General features: G+C 35.1%; 1 long non-coding RNA gene across 1 annotated transcript; it reads right to left on the bottom strand.

Moving 5' to 3' along the window:
* Nucleotides 1-4936: 4936 nt before the first annotated feature.
* LOC107308989 lies at nt 4937-16381 on the bottom strand. Its single transcript, XR_001553029.2, has 3 exons — nt 16242-16381; nt 14637-14749; nt 4937-5960 (listed from the first exon to the last, which is right to left on the bottom strand). It is a non-coding gene; the product is annotated as an uncharacterized LOC107308989 (long non-coding RNA).
* Between the last annotated feature and the right edge of the window lie 393 nt (nt 16382-16774).

The raw sequence follows: 16774 nt of genomic DNA, 5'->3' as shown, positions 1-16774 counted from the left end.
AGCTGAATTGCCACTGCCTAGCAGTAGACCTTTACTGTACTTTTTCACTGCTATGAGGAAGAAGAGTTGATTTCTAAAGGAAAATGATGACTGAATGAGCTGAATTATACAGCTTGAATTTGATTATCCTTGATGGTTTTCTCCTCAGATAGACAGACCTTGCAACAGAAAAACAGAAATAAATTTGGCCAGCAGGAGAAGGCTGTTGCTAACATTTTGTTCAGTTAATGTTCATCCTGGTCTGATGAGGATTGGCAAGTGGAAAAAAAATAAAATGATTTGTGATACATGGGTGACATACAAAGGACAATATTGTCTCTGCTCTATGGCCTGGGATGCCTACCTATATCTACATATCTCTTGTTCTCATATGGAAAATTTCCATTTTGCATTCTGGTAACCAAAAATGTACTCTGTGTGATAGGGAAAAAAATAAAAATAAAAATCACACAGCTGGGATACTTTATAGAATAAGGAGCAATAGAAGTCCCCACATCTGTCACTCCATGAGGATAAAAGCAATTCCAGAAGTAAAAGTCATACTGAACTGTAATGAAATTCTCCAAATGATTATTCTTTTTACATGCTTTTTAAGAATAACATTGGAAAAGTAATTTTCTAAACCTAAAGTTTTGAATTATCAGAATTTTCACTGAGACACGTTGACTGTGTCAGCATACAATTCATATGAGATAAAAAAATCCAAGTCTAAACTGCTATGTTTCAGGTTAGGTAATTCTTACTTCCATTTATCTTAAATGTAAAATATCTTTTTGTTCATTCACTGGAAGACAGTAGTAAAATATTTTGATATGTAAAAAAAAAATCTCTGTTTATAGGCTTACTGTTCATACTGGAAATGTACATATACAGGAAAAAATATATGAAATATGACTCAGAAATACCTTTAAATAACATATAGCCATACATATTATTCTTCTGCTTTGCTTACTGAATCTTTAAATACTTCCAGAGTCTTTCCATAGTTTTCTAAGTTCTTTGAATCAGTTTCATTCCTGATTGGACATCATACATTGCAAGGTGTGTATGAAGGCAGGTAATTCATTCAGAAGGAAAATCAGAGGATAAAATGGAAATTTTCTCTAAAGGAAAAGTACTGTGTTTTGAATTTTTAGTAGCTGTCTGAGTATTATTAACAACCTTACTTAGATTTGACAAGCAAGTAATAATGTGGTTATTCATCTCAAAGACAGTGGACCAGAATACTTTTCTGACTATAAATGCATTTTAAAAGCTAAAAGAGAAATTTCATTATAATAAAGATCAAGATGTTGGCGAATGTAATCTTTGAGTGTTTTACTGTTAGATAAATCTTTTCTTTTTTTTTTTTTCCTAAAACAGCAGTTAAGGTTTTAGAACATTTAAGAAATATAATAAATATTTCTCTATTTGCAGAAGTAATATTTATTGAAAGCAGACAGTGTGGTATTTATTTCAAAACATATTGGGTCAATCTACCTTGTGCTTAATATCACTGAACATAGTCCAGTTACACAGATCTGGATTTGGTTCAACAAGGATGTTTTACCATTCTTAGAATAAAAATTTTCCCCTATCCAAGATAAGGGTATAATGGACGCCTGTTCCATGTAAAACCTACAGGAATTTCTCCATTGTCTCATAGTGGTACCCAGTTTATTCACTAGTGAGATGCTATGAGTATCTTTTATATATAAGGGTAGGTTGGATGCAGTGATTTCTTCTCATGGAATAATGTTTGAAGATATTTTTACTGCAAGTTGATCTCTAGTCTTGATTAAAAAAAATAAAGATTTAGTAAAAGTAAAATTATAATAAAAGTAAAATTATAATAAAAGTATAAGAAAGAAATATATAGAAAGTATCTTAATACATTCAACTATTTACCAGGGGCCTCTCTGCAACTTCTACTACATGTACAAACAACACGTGAATGTTAGGTATTTGCAGGTTGTGTTTATCAAAAAAATAATATGAAAATATGTGACACTTCATTGTTTAAAGATAAAAAAATATGGTTTCTGAGCTCCCTTCAGCTCTTCCCTTTCTATAAAATCTCAGAAGCATTTTTATCTTTTTCTTTTAAGACATTTAACTGGTAACTATTTATCTCTCACTTATTAGTTTGTCTATAATTATTCTCATTACTATTAATTCTCAACATAGACATTCTGTTATGACGTATCTGTTCAAAAATATCCTGTCATCCTGATTATTTCAAAGTGCTGTATTTCAGAAGTCATTCAATACATCAGTTAAGATAATAATAATAACCTCATATGTTGAAAACTATCCCTACTTAAAATAAGTGTGATATCTTAGTATAGAATATTAAATAAAGGTAATTCCTATGTAATGGACTTTAATAACGTTTTAAATGACAACATAAAGTTGCAATTTAATGAAAATTTTCTACTCTGTGCTCCAAAGAAAAATAACATTCCTCCTTTACATCTATCTTTCTAACATGCTGTTCATAAAATATAGATAGGAAAACAAAATGTTTCGAATTCATTCGTTTTCCCCAGGAAATACTGAACTCTGGTTAGCTGTCTTTAGTCTGTTACTTACACCATCAATTGAGAAACTGCAATATGAATGCTTATCTTGTTTTTGTAAAGTTCTGCCAGACTGAGTACATTGTTCACCCTAGTCTATAAAGGAAGTGAAATGGAAGTTGCTCTTTAGTTATAATAGGAATTGTGTGAAATGTTACTGAATGGCTTCTAGTTCTTTGGTCTTTCATTTTAAAAATCATTAGTAACATAATACATTTGTTGCCATAACATATTGCTTCAATTTCCACATTCTTCAAGTGTTTATAGGTTCATCAGCTGGGAAAGGAGAACAAATAGACACTGTACCAAGAATGCTAAATGGTAAAAGAAGAACAAGTCATTTCAGGCACCTGACTGTCAGGTGGGTACCAGACAGAATAGAGCTATGGTCCAGCAAACGGTTATTAAAGACATTCTTTTGTTCCTGTTCACTTCAAGCAGTGAAGCCAGCTGGAAATGTGACACAGCTAAAACTGTGAGCTTTAGACCTTCTGAAATGACTTCTCTAATTCCTACATTCACACCCTTTGTATGACATCTCTAAAGCCATTCTTCATCCAGAATAATATTTGAGTCCCAGTAGCTCCATGAAAAACTTCATTTAATTTTCATAAAGGCAGTGACCTTGTTTTCTTCTGAGCATTTATTTAAACTGCTTTATATTATAATTTTTCATATTGCATATCAAATTGTAAACACGCAAACGATACTTTAAGCTATTGCTTCTGTTTTTCTATGGATTGTGCACCGATGAAGAGTTTTGTATCACGGTAACAGTTTTTCTGGAAAATTTGAGTTCTGAGAGGTCAAATGTAAACAGAAGTCAACAGTAATGCTGATAGATTTCCTTTACTTGAAAATGTCAGCAAGGAGGCCAGAGACTAATGGAATGAATTATGTTTTCATTTTTAGGTCGTGCTTCTAAATTAAGGTTGGAACATTCTGATAAGGTTTGTCTGGGAAGTATTCCTTGCTATTGCCTATATTACACTGGAATAACTTGAATGGCAGGCCTGGTCTAGGGAAAATGGGGCTTTCCAGAGATGTGACAATAAATTCTACTGGGACTTTTCAGAGGTGTGACAATAAATTTTATCATTGCAAAGCACATGTAAAACCAGAAACATGGCTATGAAGAAAGAGACCTGGCAGCAACAGTATCTACTGATTTTACCTCTGCTCAGTGCAATTGCTCTTATCCCAGCCCTGGGCAATTGCTGGCACATGAACATCCCAGCCAGTAAAGGCACAAATCCACAAGTAGCTTCTCATGAACAGTAATTTTTGGAGAGAAAATAAATAAATAAATAAAAAGGAAAATGAAAAAAAGGAGGAGAAGATGAAGAAAGTACAAATTATTTTGGAAGGAAAAAATCTTTCTTTATTCTTTGATTACCCCATTATCCTACACATTTTAAATTTTTGACAGACATGTGACTGTCTTCACACTTCTATCAGTCTTACAGTTAATTGCAGAATTTCAAATCAAAAGCTACCAATCTGCCATGTTTCACAAGTACTTAGCTCACACAGAAATTAAATTTGTATGACACAATCTTTCTTGAATTCCTAAAATCAGCTAATCTATAAGTAATACAGACAGAAGGCACAAAACATAGTTTATACCCTTTTACCCACATGCTATCAAGTCAATGCATGTCTGTTATCTAACTTAAATTGTTGGCAGCAAAGTTAGAACGAGCTTTCTCACAGTGATTAGATGTCACTACTGGCTCTGACTCCAGGAACATATGTTACTAGAACATATCTGCCCTATAAACTAGAAGAGCTACTATACTTGTTCTAATTTCTTAGAACATCAAACCAATGCAACTCTCTATTCATGAGGTCAGAATCATATATAAAGCATACAATATATACAAAATATGTAAAATTTATGAAGAATTAAAAGGCTGTAAAAAGAATATGAAAATTTCCAGTATCTGCTTAGCTAGCAGCTCATCTAATTTTTTATTCCATCTCAAAAACTACCTGGCCTCAGGTTGCTTAGAACAAGATATAGTAAACACCATGGGGTCTGTGAATAACCATACATTCAGAAGTTACTAGATACAGATTTACATGGTAAAAAATAATGATTTAGATTATTTGGCATAGATTTGTTCTATTTTTAAAACTGTCTGTGTTAAATGTGAGAATTCTTTTTATCTTTTCAAATTTTCCAAAGTTATTGCATAATCAGAACATCTTGCAATGGTTATATTTACAGAATAATTGGTTCTCTTGTTCAGAATTGCTTCTACTGAGCAGTGCGCAATATGCTCTTTCAGTTTCTTTTCTTTTATTGGTTATTCCCTCTATTTGTATAAAAGGACACAATATGGTGGAACATTTATTTTGCTGCACTTACTTCATCCTTTTTTTTTTTTTTTTTCCCCCAGTAGCTAACTCATCCATTAGTTATTCTTGTTGCAATTTAGATAATTCCCACATACCAAATCCTTGAATGTATTTCTCTTTTCTCTGGAGTTTTGTTTAAAGTCTGTTTCTGTTATATATGATGAGATTAGGTAGCTAGAGCTATGTCCATATAGAAAATCTACAATTATGTTGTTCAGTTCCTAGCACTTTGGTATTTGTTTCTATCATCTTCTTTGTAAATTCTTGGTTTCTGATGACAGATGTTTACGTAACATCCTATTTGTAACTCCCAGGATTTCTTTCAAGTGCTTATAGTTAAAGATCAAATATAGACAATGGTTATTTCTTCTACTTGAAGTATACAACACTTTATATAGAACTGTAACAAAATCCAATCCAGCAGTCCCTAGACTCTGAAGAAAGATGTACATTGACTGGTTTAACCATTTGCATTTTAAAAAGATTTTAGTTTCCATCAGTTTCATTTACCGCAGTATGTACAAAATAAATTATGATTCACATTTTTTCCTTATTTTTTAGAAACTTGTAGGCTAAGTTTTAGACAGGAATCAAAATGTAGATCCTCATTTCAAACTAAAATATAGATTGCGAGCTCTTTAACTAACCTTGCAGTTAAGAAGAGCAAGGTTCTTTCTCTAGAAGATATGGTGTCTATTTTGGCATCTGGTGACATTTCTGAACCATAGCTATCATAGCTGACTCACTAGTGCCACACAAGATCTCCATAGATACTGAATGAGCAAAACTTAGTCTTTATCACTATCCTAGACCAAAAACAAAAGGTAATCCAGATACAGTTTTCATCAACTTTATCAGAGTATGAGACATGCACATTCTTAACTTACTCGCTTTAATTTAATGTATAAAGTTTGGTAGCATTAACCTATATCATTGTCTTCCTTTGTGTAGGATCATTACTGCTGCACATTTTACTGAAGTCCAAAAGGAAGGAGTGGAAGTCAGAAGCCAAAGTGATTCTGCTAGTGTCTGCAGATGTTTCTACAAGAATAAGAGAAAGGCAAGTGAGCAGAACTGGGAATTTCTGTAAGACTTCTGTAATTTGTGGTCTATATATAGTCCGTTTCTCCTGTCCTCATCCTTTTTGTAGTCCAGCCTATACATAAAAAGCAGTGAAGACCACAGAAAGCAAACCTTAGAGAGCAATGGCTGGAACATTCCCATAGCTTGAAGTCATAAGCCTAGAAATATAGAAGGGGACTTGAAATCAACTCCAGTTTGAGCAGAATGTGATTTTCTTTGCTGTTTCTTGATATACATCCTTGAATATACCTGTTCTGTTCTTCAATGCACATTTCTGATCCACTTCACTTACTCCATAGGTATATTCAGGTAAAATCTTGTTTTAGTCAGAAGTAATTTAGCCAGTTTAGTCCCACTCCAGCTGTAGAACTGTAGCATTTACAGATGTTCATCCCCCACTGTCTCCACAGTTAGTATAGAGTAACTGGCATTTTTAAGGTGGAAATCATCTGGCTTGTTTAAAACAACCACTTCAGAGTTTCATGAGTCACACCTTAGATTCCATTGCCAGTACTAATGAAAAGTTAATTCCAAAGGAAATCTGTGGTGACTGACTTAGACAAAATCAGAAAAGCAGCCTAATATATTGGAATCATTATGTCTTCCATTATTATTTTTGGAAATGTTTGATTCCTACATGTGGGAAATGATGGTTTATCAGAGTTATGATTACAGATATTAATTTGTTTTTCAGGGGTCTGGCAATCTTGACTTCTCAGTGAAAGATAGACAAATTATTGAGCACCATAATAACTTTTAAAATCAGATGACTCTGACATTTAGTTTTGGTGATAATGATTTCAATTTGTGTGTGTGTCAGCTGTTCCATTTGTTAAATATATAATATTTATTGATGTTAATTATAATATTAATCTTATAGTGACCTGGTTTATATTTATTCACTCACATTTACAAAGTTCTTGATAATCTCAAAAGGATACAGATGCCAAACATTATTAGCCATGTTGTTTTTCTTTATATCTAAGTGAGATTCATGCGTTCCTGTTGCTTATTCATAGACATTTTCATTTCAGTTTGAATTTTTAATCTTATTCATCTCCCCCTTCTGAATAAATAGGATCCTTACCAGCTCATCACCGTGCCTTGAATCCCCTGAATTTTTTACATTAGTACATTTGTGATTCAGAACACATCCTACAGCACCATTTTCCATTTTCTATTGGATGTGCATTCCATATGCCATTAAAGATTCAGCATCACAAGCTATCATTATATTAATTTTAAAACACGTTTTTAACAGCAGATGAACAATCACAATGATTAAAAATGCTTCTCCTCTCAAGGGCTCATACAGTATTTTGCATTCTCTGGCATGTTGATTAGTTATGTTGATTGAAAATGAGTGAAAAACAGAGACAACTTATTAGCCGGTTTAGTTAGCTCCTACTTACATTAATGAAAATGTCTGGATACATGCCCATTAAGAATACTTGGGAGATCAGAGGTTGAAAAGTGATTCCTTTGCTTCTCCCTCTTGACAGTTTGGAAAGGAGCATATCCACAAATAGCTGCTGAAGCATGCAGAACCTCCACAAGAGAACATTAGGGCACAGGGGCCCAGTCCAAGCCAGAACACTCTTGGGATCAAGGGAGTCACACTCAGCCAGTGTTTGCATGGCACCTCCCTGAAGGCTGGAAGCACAGGTGCTTTGGCAAAGCTGGAAGTAGTTACATTATTGCCACTCCTAACAAGCAATACATCTGTCTTTCACTGCCAGAGAGGCAGCGGTGGAAACAAGGAAGAGTACGTCTGGCTTTCTGAAGGGAATCTTTGTTTTTTCTTCAATAATTATTTGCATAAGTGCCGGCCTCAGAGTGGGTTTAATGCCTTAAAACAGAATTTCAGGTGACACCAGGGATCTTCATGCTAAATACAAAATCCACTCTCTCTGTTTTGTACATCTGGTAAAATGCAGTGCTGGCCAGAGGCGATGAGCAGGAGAAAGGAAGAGAGAAGGGTAAAAGAAATGTCACTATGATTGCTATTTCATGTTTGGAATATCGAGGGTAAAAGCATTAAAGTGATTTGCCTAAGGTGATGCGGAAAGTGCCAGGAACTGAATCCAGATCTCCTGAGTCACAGCCTAATGCCAAATCAGCTGACCATGTTTCCAAGCATTTGGTTGTATGGAATTTGTGGGCCTGATTTACTGGCAAAGTCTGATGATAGTGATTTTTCCCAATATAAAAAGTGAATAACCCCCCCAAAAAATATAGCAGGTTTTTGTTTTTTAATTGAAAATGATAATCCTTACAAGACTGCAAAATAAATAAGTATAAATAAGTCAATAAGCAAAAGAAATGGGATTCAAAAAGACACAGAAACCAGACTTAGTGGTGGTGCAAGACCCATTTCAGCATCACTTCAGGAGTCATGTGGCAACACTTTGTCATAAAAAAAACAACTGTGCTTTGGAATAAAAGACAGGAATCTGGTCAGAGAGAAAACATATGCTACTTGTAACCTGCTGTACAGACAGTGGGAAAGGTCTATGAAATGTTTGAAGTACTTTGCTTGTTATTCTTAGGTTGCTGCAAAAGCATTTTCTTTTTTCAAACACTTGCTATCTGAGCAAAAAGTAAAATAAAATAAAATAAAATAAAATAAAATAAAATAAAATAAAATAAAATAAAATAAAATAAAATAAATCAAATTTCATCTTCATTTTTCTTGAACTCTGTTGAGTAGACTTCAACCAGATTATGTTCTAAAATCTACCTGGGTTAGATAACACAGATGTCAGTTGCAGTACTTAGTATTCAGAATTGGTAAGAATAGAATTTTAATGCTAATTTCAATAATTTTACTTATAGTTTTAATGAGACTATTCCTACTCAGTGCTATATATACATATATGATTAATCAAGTCATTCACATTTTGAATCATTTATGAAACTATATAGGTAGACTAAAACATTTTCTTATTTTGCTGATGCGAGCTTTGGATAATTGGTGCAAAAATGTTACCCATTTCAGATGCTTCAGAGTTCATGTTATTAAAATATTGAGTTACTGAAAGAAATAGTGCATATATCAGAGAACTATTGAATTAGTACTGGAAAATTCAGATCATTTTTTTCAGTTTTCACAGATTCCCAGTATGAAAATGGGTATTTTATGTTATTTGATGCCTAAACTGGGGACAGATATTTAATGAGTATGCAGTTTTCCTTTCCAAGCCAGGTTGTATTTTTGAAAAACAGAGGGCTAACTAGCAAAGAGAGACTGCTCGAGAAATGGTTTACTAACTTCTTTTGCAATCCTCTATACACTGCTGGGGTTTTTGCCCCTTACAAGTGGCAGCTGTAATTCTGTCTCTAGAGGAAAGGCTCTGCCTGGAGAGCAGTCTCACTCTGCGCATGTCACTGGTGTGTGCACAGATGCATGGCAGATGCAATTGTTGAGTGCAACAATTCTTCAGCAGGTAGAAAACATTCTGTTGTGCCATCCATAGGCATCTTTTGGGATACATCTATCTCCTGTATTTCAGTTTCCAGGTAGATCCATATACAAATGTTAGCACAAAGAAAAACATATTTTAAAACAAACAAACAAACAAACAAACAACATGTGCTTTTACTTTCTATTGGTATTCTATCATCAGTGTACTAAAATTAGCATATATCAGCAAGTCTGCAACATGTTTGTTCTGTTGTCTCCTACTTAAATCTACAAACTGCATTTACAGCTACTAAAACAGCTACTGTGGGAAGTGTTTCATTTTCTAAGAGTGGTGACAATGTGCTTGGGCAAACTCCAAAAATGCCACTGAGGTCTGCAGTGAAAGAGAGAAAAAACATCCAAAAGCAAACCAGATAACAATAATAGAGCAACCTCCACAGCTGTTTCTAAGTTGCCTGTTACATTGCTCCTGTAGAAGAAGATAGTTAATCATCAACCAGAGGAATTAAATCTTCATTTTTTTTTCCTTTTTAATAAGAAAGATTTATCCAGCAGGCAACTATCAGACCATTAGCAATACTTATTCTTACTTTTTCAAGTAAGCTTGAGCATATTGATCTTTTTATGTGCATAATTCCCTAAAATCCCAATGGAGATACTTCATCTAGCTTTTGGTGTTTAAAGGAAAGCACACTGGATTTGTCGAATATTATTATTAAAAAATAAATAATAATAATAATAATAATAAAATCTAAACTGACCTGCAAAGAGCTCTGGATAGTTTTAACTAGGTCTAATAATGTAAAGGGGAGGGAAAGAATAAGGTGTTTTAATTAAGCTATAGAAACAGCTATCTTATTAGATTTTAATGATTAAAAGTCCATTGGAATAAAATGTTATGAAATGGAACATAAAGCAAGCTTAAAGTACTTTGAGTAAAAATCCAGATCCATCTGAGACTGAAGAAAATGGAATAATAATTCCATGCTATCAGCCTCCTCAATCAAGGATTCTTAAAGAGTTTAGAGAAAGAAGGTGTAAAAAACTCAGGAAAATAAATATATATATTTTTTGCACTGTGTAGTATCATGTAAGAAAAATGGGCCAAAAAAAATGTTCATATAATCCTGAGTTAGCAGACAGGAGATCAAATTTGTACATGAGGAATATGCTTTTCTGATAACAGTAAAAACGTGCATTGTGAAATAGCATTAATATTAAGCATGGCAAGATAAAAACAAATCTAATTTCTGAGCACAAAAATAATATTATTTAATTTCCTCTGAAATGTGTCATAAATGTGCCTTTTATTCAGTATTTTGAAAGAAAAATGAATAATATTATACTTCTCCATAGTATAGTTCTGCAATTCAATGGGGGTTGAAATGTCATTATTTAATAAATAGGATAAAGATTAATCAAATAATCTAATCACTGTTCTTTCTTATATTCAGTCATCACTAAAGATGGAAAAAAGCAGGAGAGGAAGAATAGTTTTAGGCTTTATGCCAATATGGGATAGTAGCCCAAAGTTTTCCTGCTTTTTATAAGTGCTAATGCAATACAGAGAGGATCGCTGAAAATGAGAGTGATTATAAATGCAGCCTACACTTCCTTTAGCAAACAGCAGCAGCAGTGTGCTTCTCCTTTCAGGTAGCAGCTGGGCATGGCCAGGTCTGCTCTACTCCCAAGAAAGAACACAGGATGCAGGAGTGCACAAGTTTGGTTTTGGTTGCTTTGTCTGGACATAGACACTTTCCAGGGCATCTCTAAGGCTACCCAACAAATACCTTCAAAAAACTCATGACATATGTGTACCTGTGTGTTAGGAAGCTGTGAGGAGGCCTCATGGTGGCCTACAGCTTCCTCACAAGGGGAGTGGAGGGGCAGGCACTGATCTTTTCTATCTGGTGACTGTGATGATTGGGCCCAAGGGAACAAAATGGAGCTGCATCAAGGGAGGGTCAGGTTGGGTGTTAAGAAAAGGTTCTACCCCAAGGGGGTAGTGAAGCTCTAGAATTGGTTTCTCCCCAGGTATCCTGTCAGAGTTCAAGAAGTGTATGGAGAATACTCTCAGAAGTATGGTTTGATTTTTGGTGGTGATGTGAGGATGAGGAGTTGGATTTGATGATCCTGGTGGATCTCTTCCAAATTGGGATTTCTATGATTTTGTGATTCTATAATTCTATAGGGTGTGACTGAACTGTCTGTACCATCCCAATTCCTCCAGAGCAATTTCATGTAACCATAACTGAACAGAAATATATATATATATATATATATATATATATATATATATATACATACAATCTTGGATTAGTTTTAAACTCAAAGCCTTCGATATTTCCCAGGTTTCTGGATTCATTCATTAGAGTCCACCATTAGGGGTACAACACTCCCAGCAAATCCTGCCTCCTAGAAGGCCAATGAGCCAGTAAATGTCATAACACATTAAGTAGATCTGTATAAGGCTCTGTCTCACTCTATATTTTTTCAGAGGAACATGTTGTCTAACGCCTACACTGCTATTTCAGGCACTAGGCATGTTGAATTAATTACAAGCATTTGATGGTACTCATGTGAGTTGGTTTTTTCAGCAGCCACATATGATACCTTCTGCTTTTACACAGTAGAGAGCTACAGCCTCAGCCTGAATGCAATTTCTGAGCAGATATGACCTCCCTGGTGCTACACCTGTCTTCTACCAACACATCCAAATGGAGAATCAGATACATAATCTGCAGCAGTTCTCTCATGTGAACTGTCATTCACAGACGGCATTTTTCTTTTTTAAGATATATATCTGTAGCTGTTTGTTTTGTTTTGTTTTTGTTATTTTTGTTTGTTTGCTTGTTTGTTTATTTTAAACTTCTTGTTTTGAAGTTTCAGTCAGTTATTCACTCTGCAGCTGCAGGTTGCCGTGAGGTCTGTAAGTCTCTGCGCAGTCCATATGTGCATTTTTAGATCTATGATGCTACTTATTTAGCCTCTGGCTAAAAGAGTAAAGACTTTTGTGGGTTCACTTCAGTCCTGATAAAGCAATTGTACAACATGTTAACATTTTGTCTCTGTCACTGTGCCAGTGATGACAGGGACATATGAGGCCAGAGTGTTGAGTCATAAAAGACATCTAAGAGCATGATCCAGATCTTAGGAGAAACACTAGACTGGACACAGAAAACAGTTCAAGGTTGAACTGAACATTCCGGTTAAATGTCTTTGAGATTACAAATTCCTTTAAGTTAAGGTAGAGGTGATTTCTTTCTGAAGCAATAGCTACAGTTCACATAGGCAGAGTTCTGTCTGTATGATTTCAGTACAGGGTCAGAAAACTGAACAGTTTACAACTCATGTGTTGTTATTCCTTACTTTTCATCACAATAAGAAACAGGTGTGTGTAAAGTAAGCTTGTTTAATCTGCCATCCTTATTAAATAGAGGTTTCTGGATGGAACAATTGTAATGTTTACTAAAACAGCAAAGACCTGTGTTGTACTGCTGAGTAGAAACTCTGGCCATGTGATGTATGCGACCAAGGACAGTGAATACTGTCATAGGAAAGCCTGGAGCAACAAGATATGAGGCAGTTTAGAAGGAAAAAATAACAGGTAAAAATAGAAGTAAAATGAACACGATCTTGCTGACTCTGTTGCTTGCAGCAGAGACCTGTAAACCCAGGGCAACCCTGACTGTTGGTGCACAAAGAAAGATAGTTCCTGTTAGTACAGGTGGGAGGACAGACAGATCTAACCAGAGGTCAGGTTTTCCTGTCCTTTAGTCAAACTTAACACACTTTTCAGGCTTCTCTATTGCTTTCCTCCCTATAAACACCAGTCTCCCCTCTGACTCTCCAACCCAACTCTGCTGCTTCCCCATCATCATCCTCTTTCCTTAACAAGAAGCTGAGCAGGGCTCCAGCTCCTCATCTCCAAGGTGTCAAACTTCAAATTAGCCCTCACTGCTGAAGGATCTTTAGGCCACTCTGAAGTTCATTCATGTGATATTTAAAAGCCCCAATAATCATATGATGCTATCAGAGCACATGCAGATGAGTTGCCTCCCTGAGGCAACACAAGGCAATGTTTGCTGAGTCTCAAAAGCTGTTTACTATAAAACAGAACTGCTCCATGGAAATGTGGCACTGCACCTTGCATCACATGAACACTGTGTCAGAGTTTCTGCTTTTTTTCCTGTTTTATCTGCTGTACTTATAAAGCATTCAGTGAATAAAGGTTCTTAGAAGGAATGACAGCAATGTTTGCAGTAATAGCAAAGACCTGTGTTGTATTGCCTTGGCAGAATCTGTGGTACTGTGAGATATGTGTCTAAGGAAGGTGAACGCTGTCATAAAAAGACAACAGTATGAATTAATGATTGATTTTCCTTCTTTATACTGACATTTAGGAGTGCTGAAAGCCATTTTGATTAACTTAAAAATAAATCTTTGTTTTGTCAGATAAAACCAGTCTGAATTGGTGAAGTTATCCAAGAATTCATATGAATTTTAGGTTCAGAAATGAACCAGGAAAAAAATTGCACTGTTGCTGGGCCTCCCTTGGTGAGGTTACCATAGAAAGAAAAAGTAAGATTCTGGCTCCCTGCCCAACTCATAGATATTTCAAGCTCTACCTTTGAGGAATTTTACTGCTCCTTCACCAGTTCATGAAAGGGAGTCACACCTTGCCCTCAGTCCATCCTGGTATTGCTATTCAAAATGCTGAGAAGGGAAAGAATGACAGTTTTCCTCTGTGTTATCAGGAGATGGGACATTTCTCACATTTCCTCCTGTAACACAAATCCTTCCAGTGCTTGTGTACGGGGAAACAGATGCAGCACTTAGTATGTGTAATGCAGTGAATAACAGCTATACAAGGAGATCTTTCTTCAGGACTGACCTGAAGAGTAATATTTCTGTAAATGTTCAGATGGTTTCAAGAACCTGAATTTTCACAAAAACTGCTAAGAATGCATGTCATCTTCTTTCTTTTTAGGTGAGTCATTCAGGACAATTACCAGCCAGGGGCTGGTGAGACAGAAATTCTTCAAACCAATATTAAAAATAACTGAAATTTTTCCATCAGCCTAGTAGACAGAGTACTTCTAACCTCGGGATCTGTTTGAGGGCTCTAGAACCTAATGTAACTGTAACATAGATCAATTTTCTTGCTGTATTATACTGCTTGCTGTAGAGCAGTTAGAAAAAAACCTCACCAGTCTGAAGTGAGCTCCGGTACTTTCCTTTTTTCATGATGGGGAACCCTTCTAGTGATCCAGTCATGTGGATTTCCCTTCTGCATAACATGTTTTCCTTAGGAGCCTCCAGCCTAAAACAATAGAGGAGTTTCCAACAATAAGGGAATTTTCAGCACTCCAAGATTAGTCATTTCCTATTACTCAAAGTAAGAAAATGTAAAAGTTTCAATTCAGTCTCTGGCTGGTGGTCTAGACAATATTTATGTATCTGTTTTTGTAAAAAAATAAACTTCAGAACAGCAGGGTTATTGCCTCTCTATGAAATTAACGTGATATTTTATAACAGCTCTTCAAAATGTTATTTTAAATGGCTTTCACTGTAACAGAATTTGCAGTGGACATTAATGTTTCCATGGTAACAGAATGCTGCCCTGTTTTTGTTTTGTTTAGCTGGATATTGAAGGAAAACCATTTGAACAGATGCAATGTTAAGTATTATATTGTAGCTATCATTGCTACACATCTGTCTTAAGAATACTGCTCCAAAGGCTACATTGACTGTAGCTATGGATATGTATGTAAGCACATATTTAGCAAGTAAACACTAATACCAAGGATTATATTGTGTCTCAGGCCTGAGGACTTTTTATCACAATTTCAAAATGCAGCTTTTTCCTTTCCTTTCCCTTTCCCCTTTGCCTCTCCTTTCCTTTTCCCTTTTCCCTTTCCCTTCCCTTCCCTTCCCTTTTGTCTTTGAATATTCACAGCATTTTACAATATTATTTCAGGAAATATCATAGAGGTCATCTGGTCAAACTCTGTGTTCAAAGAGCAGGGTTAACATCATTAGATCACGTTGCTTTGAACTTTTCCAGATGAATTTTGCATATCTCCAGCAGTGGATATCACACAGCAAGTATGAATAACATGGAGAATAATTGTTTCACTTGCCTGTGTGCCTGTCCTTATGACGATATCCAATGCAGCCATACATTTCCTGGTGTCCCTTGAAACCAGTGCTGCTTAATAACTTCATTATGACATAGGCAGTGGGAGAGAACACATCCTCAGAAGGTTTACAGATGACATCAGGCAAAGTTATGTAGTCAGAACACTGCACTAGTGTCATCAAGGAATCTGAACAGGCTCAAGGGGTGGGTTCACATGAACTTCATGAAATTTATGGATTGCAAGGTGCAACATTTTCTGGAGAGCTCCTTATTGAAATTAATCCTTATCTCAATATCTCAATATCTCAATATCTCAATATCTCAGTGTACTCAAGTTACACCTTCAGTTTGTTCAGTTCAATTTTAAACTGACATGCTTTTCCTTTGTTCTGTTTTGATGAAGACAACTCAAGCAATTTCCCATCAAATTACTTATCTACAATTTCTTCAGGAAATGTCTGGTTAAGTGTTCTAATTATTAATTAACAATACTGAAAGAAAAATATGTCTTATTTTGAAAACGTTAACCAACTTTATCCACTAATTTTGGAATCTCTTTTCCTATACTGAGTATAGGAAACTTCAAGTACTAGAAAACTGAAAACTTCAAGTACTACAAAACTATAAAAACAACAACAACAACAACAACAACAACAACAACAACAAAACCCACTATCTTCTGAGACTGCAGAAACATAAGCAGTCCTTATGATCATAGAAGTCATGAGCTGAATCAGGATTGGCATGCTGCTGCTTGCCTGGTCACTCTCATGCACAGGATGTCAAAACAGTATTAGAACAGTTGATTCAGGGCAGACTGAAAAAGAAATTTTCCCATATCATATGATTACCATAAAACACATATCACAGTAACAAACATTATTTCATAGTTCTGAGTGGTCCTTGTTCTTTAATCAGATGATTCCAATGAACAAAAATAGTTCATGTGTTTTCCTTCTTATGATTATTACAGTATTGTGCAAGGAGCTGTAAATGTCTGCAGATAAGGAAAGTAACTAAATGCAACAAACAAAGTGAACTGTCTAAGCTGATAGTTCAGGAAAAAAAAAACAAAAAAACACCACAAAACAAATAAAAATCAAAACAGACAAAACTTCTTAGCATTAATGCAATTAATATATGAGCAGAAGACTAGATTACTCAAAATGACATAGTAACCTATATCCAAGACAATGAGCTTTTTTC

The sequence above is a fragment of the Coturnix japonica genome, chromosome 2 (genome assembly GCF_001577835.2).
Source record: "Coturnix japonica isolate 7356 chromosome 2, Coturnix japonica 2.1, whole genome shotgun sequence".
Taxonomy (NCBI): domain Eukaryota; kingdom Metazoa; phylum Chordata; class Aves; order Galliformes; family Phasianidae; genus Coturnix; species Coturnix japonica.
The sequence above is the reverse complement of the archived record's forward strand: the minus strand, read 5'-3'. Positions and strand labels throughout refer to the sequence as shown.